This window comes from Canis aureus, chromosome 26 (assembly GCF_053574225.1).
Source record: "Canis aureus isolate CA01 chromosome 26, VMU_Caureus_v.1.0, whole genome shotgun sequence".
NCBI classification, from domain to species: Eukaryota; Metazoa; Chordata; class Mammalia; order Carnivora; family Canidae; genus Canis; species Canis aureus.
In genome coordinates, this window is record NC_135636.1 from 20,090,916 (window position 1) to 20,104,684 (window position 13,769).

Here is a 13,769-nt window from a genome sequence, read left to right on the forward strand (position 1 = left end):
TCAACTGCTATTATTTTGAACTATTCGCTTCATATTTTGAAAAGTAAAATAAATCTTTATTTCATTAAATTTCATGTACATACTACTTATGTACTTTCACATAGTTGAATATAATGTAAACTTGATTCTTTAGTCATTTGATTTGTTTTTTAATCTCTGATAAATTCATGCATATCTCTGGGTTGGAATAGAAAACACCATTTTCCCCATAAAATTAATGAAAAAAATATATTGTTTTCACTTCACGTATTCGCACTTAGAGTCTGGGTCTTCAGGAAGAGATAAAATAAGTGCATGGGAAATAGGTAAATCAAAGAGAAAGAATGTAGGAGGAGAATATCTAAAATATCCAGCCCATTTCCTATAGGTGCATTCTGTCTGTTTAAAAAAATGTCTGAGTTATAGAAAACCCAGTTTCTAATGTTTATGAAGTGCCTGCCTTCTGGAAGCATATTATTGGAGTCTCTGGCAAGCACAACCATCTGATGTTAAACATAGCATAGAGGTGATGAAGATTAAATTTGTGCAGAAGCTGACAATTTTGTCGATAGGTTCCTAGGTCTCACACCCGTGCTGTAGGTCTAAAATTAAAGTTGTCGTAGGTGATATTATTACTGAGTTGTTCTGAAAGGCGTTACTTACTCCATATAATTGAAACAGAGTGTATTCCTACAAACATTAGCATGTCATAAATCATATGGGTTTTGGAAAACTACTGGCTTTCAACAGGGTTTTATTTAATGAAAATTAGCACAATAAAATGTCTTCATTGCAGTAATCATGCTGCAATGGAACCCATTCAAAACACATGGCTTTCATTTTTTTTCTTGAAAGAGTAAAACATCTTGCCAAAATAAGATAGGCAAAAAAAAAGTTTGATTATTTAACATTCCATGGTTTGTAATAGATGAAGCATTAGAGAATAACAGTGATGAATACCAGAATTGATCTCATGTCACCAACTTAAGACTTTATTTTTGGTAGCATATTACAGTGACATGTGGTAAAGGTAGCCAAAGTGTTACAGCAAAAATGAGGGGTGGAGAAAAATCCAATTTTGTTCCATAAGAATTGTGAATTGAGAACAGTCTTTTAAAATGTTAGTTCAGCTGAGACTTTCTGATGAGTAGGAAGGTGTGAGTAATTTGCTTTGGAAAGTAGTCATTTGAAATTGCTGGCTATTTGTTTGAGAGCTAACCAGAGCAGGTAATATGTAGCATACTTTTAAAGGGAATCACTTAAAGTTAAGAGTTCTTCCAAAATGACATCTTTGCTCAATCCACCTCCCAACAGAGAATTACCACTTGTGTACATTTATATTAGGCAGGTTTAGGTAGAAAGCATGTGAAATGAGACATTTGCAAGATCCTCAAAAAATTAATTTATACTTGACTTGGCATGACAACAAGAAAGGGAATATTCTCATGGATTTTTGGCATGCTCACACATTAGACATGACGTTGGTGGAAATGTAATTAAGTGCATAAAATATACTTTATAATAGTACAGTTGGCAGGAAAGGGGGAAAAAAGCCTCTACTAGAAAAAAGGGAAAGCATCTAAGGTAATGGTAGCTCTCCAATGTGAACACCTTGAGCTTTGCTATTTATATTTATTGTTATTGATGGGATATTTTCTTTTATAGCATGGGAGACAGTTTTCTTCACCTAAAAATGCATATATTATTTAGCCTTTGAGTCTGCATATTATTGTAACCATAATTATAAAAGTTTCCTAACCAAAGCTGATTTTATGTTTATATGTTATATGTAATATATGATAAGCAGACACTAGGTCAGGCACTAGTCCAGTTAGACTCACTTATATATTGCCCACAGTTACCTACCACAAACATCTTCTAGAATCCCAGGTGGATGTGGCAATCTATCCATAAGGGTAGAGAAGGAACAAACACCTTCTGCCACTCTCAACACCAGAGGCACTCTCAGGTTTATGAAGATGGAAATCCAGATGGGGAAACCTTCATCAGTCTAGAGCAGCCCCCATGGATCCAGAGAAGGATGAAGACTCCAACTGCTTTGAAAAAAAGGAGCTCAGTATTCTTAGAGAGAAATAGTTTGATAGTACTTGGGTAAAAGGTAAAATATTTATCTTTTAGGTGGAATTGTCATGGAAACGATTAAGGGTGTCTATGAATATGCCTACTTCAAACTTATCATTTAGATTACTTTTGAGTTTCTGTAGTTATGTGCAATAAATGCTTGGATAGTTTTGATCCCAGTTTTAAAGATCCACTACTCCTCTCCTATGTTTAGGACACTATGCCTGACAATGAAGAGGTATCCATTAAACCTGCGAAGAGTTAGATAATTGGAGGAATCAGTCTTAGCCTGTTCCCTAAGTGTCCACCTCTCTATCCCATGACTTGTAAGCTGAGCTTCAAGGGCAAAGGTATAAAGTCTGTACTTCAACACTGGTAACCATGCTTATAGTCATACTTATAGCCAAACTGTGGCCTCATTCTCTAGTTTGAAATATTAGGTTACAATCTTGCTTTGAAATGTTTTTTACTACAGTCCACATGTATTATTTTGACATTGCATAAAAAATAACTTCAAAACTTAGTGATGTTAAAAGAAATTAACTCAGTAAATCTTAAATATCTCATCGGCTTTATTCAACAGTTCATGAATTGGGTCGCATCCAGTCCAGCAGATAGAAAGGAACTCAGAGGAGCTGTACAAAATGAAAGGCTTTTATAAGCACAAAGAAGCAGAAACAAGAAAGTTATACTAGACAAAAAAGATGACTGGTTGTGGCAAGGTCATTTTACTTAAGAAATGGTAAGGGTATATCAGGCAGATTACCTAACTAGTGCTGTTTAGGCAATTCCTGATTGACTAGTTTAAGACAGCATTTTTGGGAGTGCTGAAACTGTAATTAAGTCTTGATTTGGTAACATGGGGCTTAGCATAAATGATTCATTTTCTGTCTGTTGTCTTATTTTTTTAAGATTTTATTTATTTATTTGAGATAAAGAGAGAATAAGTAGTAGAGAGGGGCAGAAGGAGAGAGGAATTGAGAGAGAGAGAAGCAGACTCCCTGCTGAGCAGGAAGCCTTATGTGGAGCTTGATCCCAGGACCCAGAGACCATGACCTGAGCCAAAGGCCAATGCTTAACCAACTGAGCCACCAAGGCACCCCTGTTATCTTATTTTTTTAACAGTGGCTTATGCATTATGCATTTTCTTGGCTCAAGAGTCTGTTGCCAGCTACCTGATTCTTCTAGTCTAGGCTGAGCTGTATCTAAGGATAGCTTCAGTGTAGGTTGGTCTAGGCTGTCCTCAAGTAGGATGGCTCATTTCTGGTCCATGTCACCCCCCCCCCCCCAACAGGCTAGGTGGAAATGTAATTTTTATAGGCTTTTGGGTCAGCAATCAGCAACTTCTATTAAAATTAAACGCATCTATGTTTAATTTTAATGAAAAAAGAACATGAAAAAAATACTTAAACTAAGCAACGCCATTATTAGAATACCATCACATAGACATAAAGCAAATGAAAGGATATCAAACTATGAGAGCAAAATTAAGAATTTTCTGGAAGAAAAACTTTAGGTTTATCATACACACACTTTCAATAAACTAGTAAAGGATATGCTTAGGAAAGAAGAAACCGAAAATAAAAGGAAAAGAAGAGAGTAGAAGAGAGAATCATGGTCAAACACATTCCTAAGTAAATAAAAAAGAAATCCAGGTTATCAGAAACAGCATATAATAATGACAAATTTGATGATTATTAAAACAAGGTAGAACTAAAATATTAGACATGTAAATTTCTCAAAAAAATTATTTTATGTATTCTTTTTAAAACAATTGCAGAATATGTTTCAACTTTATAAAAAAGGAATTAAGCTGTTTAAAGGAAGATATGATATACGAGAAGGATGAGATGTAACTAGAATAGCTAAAGAAAACTCTTGCTTTGATAGTAAGGAGAGATCTTAGGAGGATGGCTTTATATATAATAATATATACAACATGTTCACAATACCATGTAAGACAAAAGGGTAATATGAGTTAAAGCCTTATAAGATTCCTACAATATTGGGAAGACAAAATCTTTTATTACTTTGAATTTTTGTTCAGAAAAAATAATCCATGTTGAGAATTAAGGTGAGTTAAGGGCAACTGATGTCAATAAAAATAGCAGAATAAGGACCTCCAAAAATTCTATCTCTCTATAAAATCAATGAGAAACTGGCAAAATTGTCAGAATATATTTTTTTCAGAACTCTGGACATTAGCCAAAGGCTTGCAGCAATCCAGGGAGCATTTAAGAAAAACAGCTGAATCTCAATAAAAAAAAAAAAAAAAAGAGTTTCATAGAGTTTTAACTCACCCTAGTCTCATTCCCCATTTTCCAACTCACAGTAGCCTTGAAAAAACATGCTCACATTTTCAGTATGAATGGGAATGGAACAGAGAGCAATAGCCCTTTCAAATTTTCATTCCCCAAAAATTGCCATTATTTGACTTGTTTAATGGTTCCATAAAAGACCCCACTTGAAAGGATTGTCTTTTTCTAACCTGATTCAATGCTCATCTCATGCTAAATGCCCCTCCTGGGGGGCATTTGTCAGAAACATTTACAGGCAAATGTTTTAATGTCATGGCTGCCTGAGGCAACGCATAACATTTGGGGTAAACCATAGACTAAAGAAAAGGCATAAAAGGAAAATCAGAGCAATGACAGGTCCCATAGGGATGCTGAAAAGCTTTGACATATTTCTAGGAATCTAGAGGGCCATGCACATATGCAACGCTGTGTGCACACGTCAGAAAGAAATTAAAAAAGACATAAATAAGTGGAAAGTCTTCCGTGTTCATGGATTGGAAGATTTAATGTTGTTAAGATGGTAATTCTCCCCCAAATTGAGCTATATAGATTTAATGCATCAAAGTTTCCACTGAATTTTTCCCCAGAATTGGACAGCCAATACCAAAAGTCATATAAGAATACAAGGGACACAAAATAGTCAAAAGTGTCTTGAAAAAGAGCAGAGTTAGAAGACTCAATCCATTTGATTTCAAAACTTAGTATAAAGCTACAGTAATCAACAGCTAAAAAAACAAATATCCCAATTAAAACGTGGGCAGAAGATATGAACAGACATTTCTTCAAAGAAGACATCTAGATGGTCAACAGACACATGAAAAGATGCTGAACATCACTCATCATCAGGAAAATGTGAATCAAAGCAACAATGAGATATTATCACCTCACACCTGTCAGAATGACTAAAATAAAAAAAGAAGAAAGAAAGAAAGAAAGAAAGAAAGAAAGAAAGAAAGAAAGAAGAAAGAAAGAAAGAAAGAAAGAAAGAAAGAAAGAAAGAAAGAAAGAAAGAAAGAAAAGAAAGAAAGAAGAAAGAAAGGAAAGAAAGAAAAGAAAAGAAAAGAAAAGAAAAGAAAAGAAAAGAAAAGAAAAGAAAAGGAAGAAAAAAGAAACAAGTGTTGGTGAGGATGTGGAGAAAAAGGAATACTCTTGGACTATTCATGGGATTGCAAATTGGTACAGTCACTATGGAAAACAACATGGAGTTTCCTCAGAAAGTTAAAAATAGAACTATCCTACAATCCAGCAATTACACTACTGGGTATTTGCTCAAAACATATAAAAACACAAATTCAAAGGGATGCATCCACCCCTATGTTTATTGCAGCATCATTTATAATAGCCAAAATACAGAAGCAGCCCAGGTGTCCATCGATAAAAGAATGGATAAAGAAGATGTGGTGTATATGCACAATTGAATACTAATACTATTCAACCATTAAAAAGAATGAAATTTTGCCATTTGCAATGACTTGGATGTAGCTAGAGAGTATAATGCTAAGTGAAATAAATCAATCAGAGAAAGACAAATACCATATAATTTCACTCATATATGGAATTTAAGAAACAAAACAAATGCGCAGAAGGAAAAGGAGAGACAGACAAACCAAGAAACAGACTCTTAACTATGGAGAACAAACTAATGGTTACCAGAGAGGGGGTGGGTGGAAGAAGGAGTGAAATAGGAGATGGGGATTAAAGAATACACTTATCATGATGAACATCAAGTAATGTATAGGATTGTTGAATCACTATATTGTACACCTGAAGTGAATATAATGTTGTATGTTAACTATACTGGTATTAAAATAAATTAGTAAATAAAAACTTACCTAAGATTAAATCTAAAAAAAAAAAATACATCCATTGATAAGTAGGAAAAAATGTGTGGTATTGGTATAAAAACAAACAAATTAGTGGAATAGAATTAAGAATCCAAAAATAAAACTATTATCTATTGACAACTGATTTTTGTCAATAGCGCCAAGATTATACAATGGGGAAATTAAAGTCTTTTCTTTTCTTTTTTTTTTTTTTTTTAAGTCTTTTCGATAAATGATGCTGAAACATCTGGATATCCACACGTAAGGAATGAATTTGGAGTCCTAACTCACACCATATATAAAACTTAACTCAAAATGGATCAAAGACTTGTAGGTAAGAAAATAAAACATAGGTGTATGTTGTGCCCAAGATCGCGAATCCGAGAAACCACCGAGGAGCCGACACCGATGCAAACACACGAGGGTTTATTTACAAGCTCGAGCTTGGGTCCAAGTGTACCCGACACAGCGGAGCAGGGACTTGGACCCCGAGGTGGGTTTCAGCTTAGTTTTAAGGGCTGGTCTAGGGGACCTCCAGAAGGGGTGGAGCAATTCCTCAAGTTCTGTTTACATTCTGATATGGGGCTTTCAAGGGCATTGAGCGCTGTTCTCATTCTAATAATATGGGGCTTTCTAGGGCGTTATGCTATAAATTTCAGCTCTTATTCACAGGGGTCTGGGATGGCTGTACTTGTGCTAACGCTGAACTTAAAGTGGAATGGCCTTAATTTTCTTGGCCTCCACAGTGTATGCATTTATGACTTTGATTAGACAAAGGTTTCTTATATGACTCTCCAAACACAAGCAATCTATCTGTCTATTTGGGCTATTATCATAAATACCACACAGATTGGGTAGTTTATAACCACAGAAATTTATAGCTCATAGTTCAGTAGACTAGTAAGTCCAAGATCATGATGGTGGTAGATACAGTATGGTGGTTGGGGGAGGTTTGCTTCCTGGTTCATACAGGATCCTTTTTCACTGTGTTCTCACATGGGAAAAGACTGGATCTCCATTAAGACTCTTTTATAAGGCACAGATTCCATTCATAAGTTTCCATCTTCATGATTTAAGTACCCCCTGATGTGATTTGATATGGGTTCTGGGAATGAAGGATCAAGAAAGAATTCTTGGGACATTTTTGGTGCAAAAAAGGTGGTTTTATTAAAATGCGGGGACAGGACCCCTGGGCAGAAAGAGCTGCCCTGGGATTGCGAGGAATGATTGATTACATACTTTTAAGTTGGGAGGGGTAGAGATAAAGGACAGTTCCAAAAGGACTTTTCTCCCAAAAGGATTTTCATATGTTACAGAAGACTTACAGGATTTTGGAGGCCCAGCTATTGTCAAGCTGAGGTTGTTTTTTCCTCTAGCAAGACATTAACATTGAGACAGTCAGGAGTTCTGGAGGAATGTCATACTCTGACTGTCTCAAGTACGTATCAATAGGCTGCAAGTTATAAGGAAATTTAATTTTATCTACATTCTGTTTAGCCTTCATTCTCCATATCACCTCCCAAAGGCCCATCTAAAAACCATGAGTTTTGGGGGTTAGGATTTCAACAAATGAACTTGGGTTTGGGAAAACACACACACACACACACACATACACACACATTCAGACTATGGCACAATAAAAAAAAAGAGAGAGAGAGATAAATTGGACTTCATCAAAATTAAAATCTTTTGAATGCTAGAAACACTATCAAGAAATTGAAGTAATCCACAGAATGGGAGAAAACATTTGTGAAGCATATATCTGATAAGGATCTTGAATGCAGAATATATAAAGAAGACATACAAATTCAACAATATAAAGACAAATAGTACAATTAAAAAGTAGGCAAAAGACTTGAATATACATTTCTCCAAAGGAGATAGACAAAAAGCCAGTAAATACTTGAAAAGATACTCTACATCATTAGTCATTAGGGAAATGCAATGCAAAACTAAAATGGGATACTATTCCACAACCTTTATGATAACTATAATAAAAAATATAGAGAGTAACAAGTGTTAGTTAAGATGTGGAGGATTTGGAAACCTCACTCATTACCTATGGGGATGTCATATGTTATGGTTGTGGAAAATAATCTGGCAGTTCCTTTAAAGGTTACCAACCATATAACCCAGTAGTTTCACTCCTACATGTGAAAACATATGTACACACTAAAACTCGTACACCAATATTAAACAGCGGCATTATTCACAATAGCCAAAAGGTGAAAACAACCCAAAAATCCATCAACTGGTGAATGGAAAAATGTAGTATATTTATACAATGGAATATCTTTCAGCCATAAAAAGAAATAAAGTTACATGCTACAACATGGATGAACCTTGCAAGCAATATAGCAAGCCAGATACAGAAAACTACAAATTATATGATTCCATTTATACGGAATGTCCAGGACAGGCAAACCCATAGAGACAGATACTAGATTAGTGGTTTCCAGGGGCTCTGAGGAGAGGAATGGGGACTGACTGCTGGTGGAGGCAAAATTTCTTTTGGGGGTGATGAAAATATTCTGGATTAGACACTGCAATGATTATACAGCCTTGTGGACATACTAAAAACAAGTGACTTGTGCACTTTTAAGTAGTGAATTTTATGATACATGAATTCTACCTCATTTTAAAACATGAATTGAAGGCACTAACTAAAATAACAGAAATAGAATGTGTAACTTTCCAACTCGTGAAGGACAGTGTGCTAAAATATGATTCATTTGGAATCAATAAAGACGAAAAAATGTAATTTTCTAAGTAGAAAGAATAAAACGACAGCAACAACAACAAAAACCCATGCAGAGCAGATCTAAATGTGTCAACAGTGACACCAGATGTAGATTAGAGGTTGGAAAATTATGGCCTGGGTCAAAGGTCTGCAGTCTGATTTTGTATAGCCTAAGAACAAAGAATGGGTTTTGTATTTTTAAGGAGTTATCCAAAAGAATGAGGAAGGAGGTGGAAGAACAGCCACTGAAATCAAGGCCCTCAAACCTAAAATTTTCAGAATACAATACAGAAAAAGTTTGCTGATTTCTGACAGTCTGAATATTTTAAACTAAACATAAAATCTAATAAAACAATAAAGCCAAACTCCTCCTTGTCAGTATCACCTGCCAAGTTCGGAGCAGCTGCTGGGAAAGGTGCTCTTCACTGTGTGTTTCTGGGTTAAATGTCGCTGCAAGAGGAACTGGCATGACATCTGGAAGGCAGAAGGGAGGTCACTGTCTTCACAGGCTTCAGCCTTCTCACAAACACCTTCTTTCATGTTGCTGGTTTAGGGAGCAGGGGGAGCTTTGCCAGAGACTCTGGACAGTTGTAGGCTTTCCCCCAGGAAGCTTTTGGGGACTGCCCACTTTAATGCTTCAGCTACCGTCTTCAGGGATTTTCTTTTTTTCCCAATATTTATGCTCTTCCCAAACTTTTTTTTTTCCTGTACTATCTGTACTTGCATGTAAACCTCTTGAAGTTTGGTATCAGAAGCTTCACTTCATTCCTGCCACTTTCCATTGGCCCAGGGAGCCAAGAAAGGTGGGTGGGGATAGGAGTTTTGTGAAGAAAGGGTCTATCAGGAACAATGACGTTTCATTAAAGAGACACAGCCAGATGATGGCAATGTAAAGAGAGAGCCAAAATAAAAACCCCTACTTCCCTTTTTTTATCTCTTGATGCTGCTCCCATTGGACAAACTAAATATGTCCCTATAGATCAGCCTCAGTAAGGTCAGCCTCTCAGGTAGAGAGCACAGTAGAAAAAGAACAGATTCGGAAGGGAAATGGAAAATAACCAGCTCAGTTACCAATCTAAATGGCTTATTCATATATTAAAAGAAACATAATCTTACTGTAATTGAAAAAATACATATCAAACCAATAATATACCAATTCAGATCCTAAGTGGTAATAATAAAAGTAATAATAAATTTGATAACCTCAAGTGTTGGCAAGGATGCTACAAATCAGTAAGGCAAACTACCAGCCGACTATTTGGGATCCCCACTTTATAGGATAAATTGGGAATACCTAAGAAAGTTGTTGATCCACCCACTTTATGAGCCAGCAATTATAATACTGGGCATCAACCACGGAGAGACTTTAATGCACATGCAGATGAAATACATAAAATTGTTCAGTGTTTGAAATATCAAAAAGAGAGAGAAAACAAACATCTAACAGTTCCTTAAAAGGGAGCTGAAGGGGATCCCTGGGTGGCGCAGCGGTTTGGCGCCTGCCTTTGGCCCGGGGCACGATCCTGGAGACCCGATCCCACGTCGGGCTCCCGGTGCCTGGAGCCTGCTTCTCCCTCTGCCTGTGTCTCTGCCTCTCTGTCTCTCTCTGTGTGACTATCATGAATAAATAAATAAAATCTTTAAAAAAAAAAAAAAAGGGAGCTGAAGGAATAAACTCATTGAAAATAAAATAATCAATACCAGTTAAAAGACATAAAGTTTCAAATATCAATAATGATAAATCTCACAAAAATATGCAAATGAAGAAAGCAAGGTGCCAAACAAGTGCAACAAGTGAGATACAATTTCGGCGCACCTGGGTGGCTCAGGACATGATCCTAGGGTCCTGGGATCGAGTCCCGCATTGGGCTCCCCTCAGGGAGCTTGCTTCTCCCTCTGCCTGTGTCTCTCCCTCTCTCTCTGTATCTCTCATGAATAAATAAGTAAAATCTTAAAAAAAGCAAAATACATTTCTATAACACACGTAGATTTAGATATCACATCCTCTTTGGGGGAGCTCTCTAAAAGCAGGGCCTGATACAGCGAATGTAGTACGTGTGATTTATCAGGGGACACCTCTCAGAATAAGGGCAGGAGAAAATAGTAGAGCAAGGTTGTGCTCTTGCCTGGAGTCTCACCTAGGCCTGATCCAAAAAGGAGCTCTGGAGAATGAACTGAACCACAGGGCTGGTCTTACCTTGACTCACTGCCCCAACCCCCCATCCCAGGCACACACATTTGCCAATCATTCAAGCACTGGCTAATGGCTAACCTATGGGAAACATCCTCCCAATGGAACATCTTCTATTTATCCCAGGACGATCCTTCAGAGAATAGGACAGCTGAGAGCCATTAGTAGCCAACACACACTACAGCTGGAGCTTGAGTGTACCAGCAGTGAAAGGGGTCTGGAAGGGGCATGCCAGTGTCCACTATACACAGGAAACAATAGTGTACTGTTTATGGCCTTATGTGTGTAATAAAATTACAAACATTTGCATGGAAATAAAAAACAACACTCATTTCAAAATAATGGTTTCCTCTAATAAGGAAGGGAGGAAGGAAAGGGAAATGATTCAAATGCTGGTTTTAAGCTATATTTATATTATTTTAATTCCTTACAAAAGTGATCTGAAGTAATAAAGCAACATGTTAATATCTAAATATCAGTATTTTCATACTTTAAAACTTAAAATAATACACAAAACCAAAACTGAGTAAAAAATTCATAGATTTAAAAATAATAATAATGATTCTTATAATATTTTGATTTAATTTATACCAATGGTGAAAAACATATCTTTTCTAAATTTGATGAAACTGGAATTCATTCATTATTATTATTCATTATTGTTTACCATTCATCAAAAAATCATACTTTTAATTATAAAAGATAGATATAAGATTATTTGATATGTATAATATCTCTCCTTGTATTTTTATTTATCCTTCTTCAATATTTTATGTGAAGATGTGTGAGAGAAAGAGACAGAGAGGAAAGGCAGAGGGTGAGAGGGTGAGAGTTATAAGATTTCTAGAACGATATTTACCTGATTTTGGAATGAAATATATCTGGATGATGGGATTTGGAATCGTTTCTTAATTTCTTCTTCGTAAGTTTATTTTTTGCTTTTATTTTTATAATGACCATTGCCTCATTTTTACAGAAACAATAAAGTCATTCTCAAACATAAAGAAAAATATGTATTCTTCCTAATAATAAAGCCATTACAAATTTTAAGCTTTATTTTATTTATTTATTCATGGGAGAGAGAGAGAGAGGGAGAGAGGCAGAGACACAGGAGGAGGGAGAAGCAGGCTCTATGCTGGGACCCCAACGTGGGACTCGATCCTAGGACTCCAGGATTGTGCCCTGGGCCAAAGGCAGGCGCTAAACCACTAAGCCACCCAGAGATCCCAAGCCATTACAAATTTAACAACTCCTTGATATTTTATACCTGCTATATATACCAAAATTAAGTAAAAGAAATACCTCAAATTGGCAAGCTTTTTAAAACCTGGTACAATGATATATTGTTAGTGGCAGTATAAATCATGATTCTGCTAGAAAAAAAAATCTGCAAAGTTTTATGAGTAGCAAATAGATGTTTATATCCTTGGATCCATAAACTCATTTCCTAGAATTTATTCCATGGGAACATTACAGTAAAGCAAAATATCTTCTGCATGAGTGATGGTTATTGCAACAAAGCATTTGAAACAATCCACCTTGACTAAGAAATTTATGGAACACGAACTTAGTGGGGCACCATGCCATGATCAAAACATGAAAATGTGAATAAGCAAAGATATTAGTAGCTCCTGGGTACCTAATGTGTACTTGGAGAGCATGGGTGATTTTGTGAACTATTTTATCTCTCAAAATTCATGGGTTCACTATCATTAAAATACCATTACAGGGGTAAGAAGTCTAACTTGTCTGTAACTGCATGGCATATTAATAAATGGTAGTATTACAGTTCAAACTCAGTTCTGTTTAACTCCAAATCCTACACTCCTTTCACTAAAGAAATTTTCTTAAGTTATAAAATTCATTTTACAAATTTTTATGCTGAACTCTCTTAGCCCCAAATCAAAGAGATGAAAAGAGCTGAGCTCTCTGGATGGATGTGCCAGAGTTTGGATAACTCTCAGTCCTGCCCCACCCACATAGGTCAACAGAATCTTAGGGCACTACAAATAACTTTCAAAATCACTATACCACATTATATTTGAAAAATGTATAAATGGTTTAATGTTAATTTTTGAAAGATAATACTGTGACGTATTATTACTCGCAACTCTCAGTTGAGTAGCTTTCTACTCAATTTCACATAGAGACATGGATCAAAATATTCATGTGCCAAGACAAAAACTAAAGCTATTTCATGAAGGGGGCAGCATATCCAGGTAAGTCATGGGGCACTAGATGGACGAATTGCTTGTACTATGCACCACTTTTGGGCTGGTCCTCGGAGCTTCCTTAGGCATGGGTTGATCCACTTAGCTCTGAACTAATTCAGACATAGTCATTCCTAAAATATTATAAAGAGTGTGCACTGTTTGTGAATGTGAGTGTAATTGAGGATTGGGGAAGAATGAGAAAACTCATATATATTTTAGGATCAAAATATATTCCCCAACAAACTGGGACAGACTGTGTGAATTTCCTCTTTCCTTCTTGCCAGTCAGGGAACTCCTGACCCTGTCACCAATTCTATACCAGTAAAAGCAAAGATAGCTGAAAACTTGCTTTCCCAACCTATTTTGCTGCTATAAAATGGTCATGTGATCTACTTTAGGTCACTGAGATATCAGAGGGGGAATCTGGTGGCTCAGGGAAAAACT

General features: G+C 36.1%; 2 long non-coding RNA genes across 17 annotated transcripts in view; one reads left to right on the forward strand and one right to left on the reverse strand.

The window, feature by feature from the left end:
- The window catches only part of LOC144297973 (uncharacterized), a 296,926-nt gene that overhangs the window by 76,396 nt on the left and 206,761 nt on the right, over positions 1–13,769 (forward strand). For 13 of the 14 annotated variants that reach the window (XR_013364924.1, XR_013364933.1, XR_013364926.1 and 10 more), the window contains one exon: positions 6,402–6,515. This is a non-coding gene — a long non-coding RNA (uncharacterized LOC144297973). Of the gene's footprint in view, positions 1–2,275; positions 2,412–6,401; positions 6,516–13,769 lie in introns of all 14 variants that reach the window. The other variant, XR_013364934.1, reaches the window with a different exon arrangement.
- The window catches only part of LOC144297975 (uncharacterized), a 207,614-nt gene that overhangs the window by 68,272 nt on the left and 125,573 nt on the right, over positions 1–13,769 (reverse strand). For 2 of the 3 annotated variants that reach the window (XR_013364938.1, XR_013364940.1), the window contains exon 4: positions 1,846–2,036. This is a non-coding gene — a long non-coding RNA (uncharacterized LOC144297975). The remainder of the gene's footprint in view (positions 1–1,845; positions 2,037–13,769) is intronic. The other variant, XR_013364939.1, reaches the window with a different exon arrangement.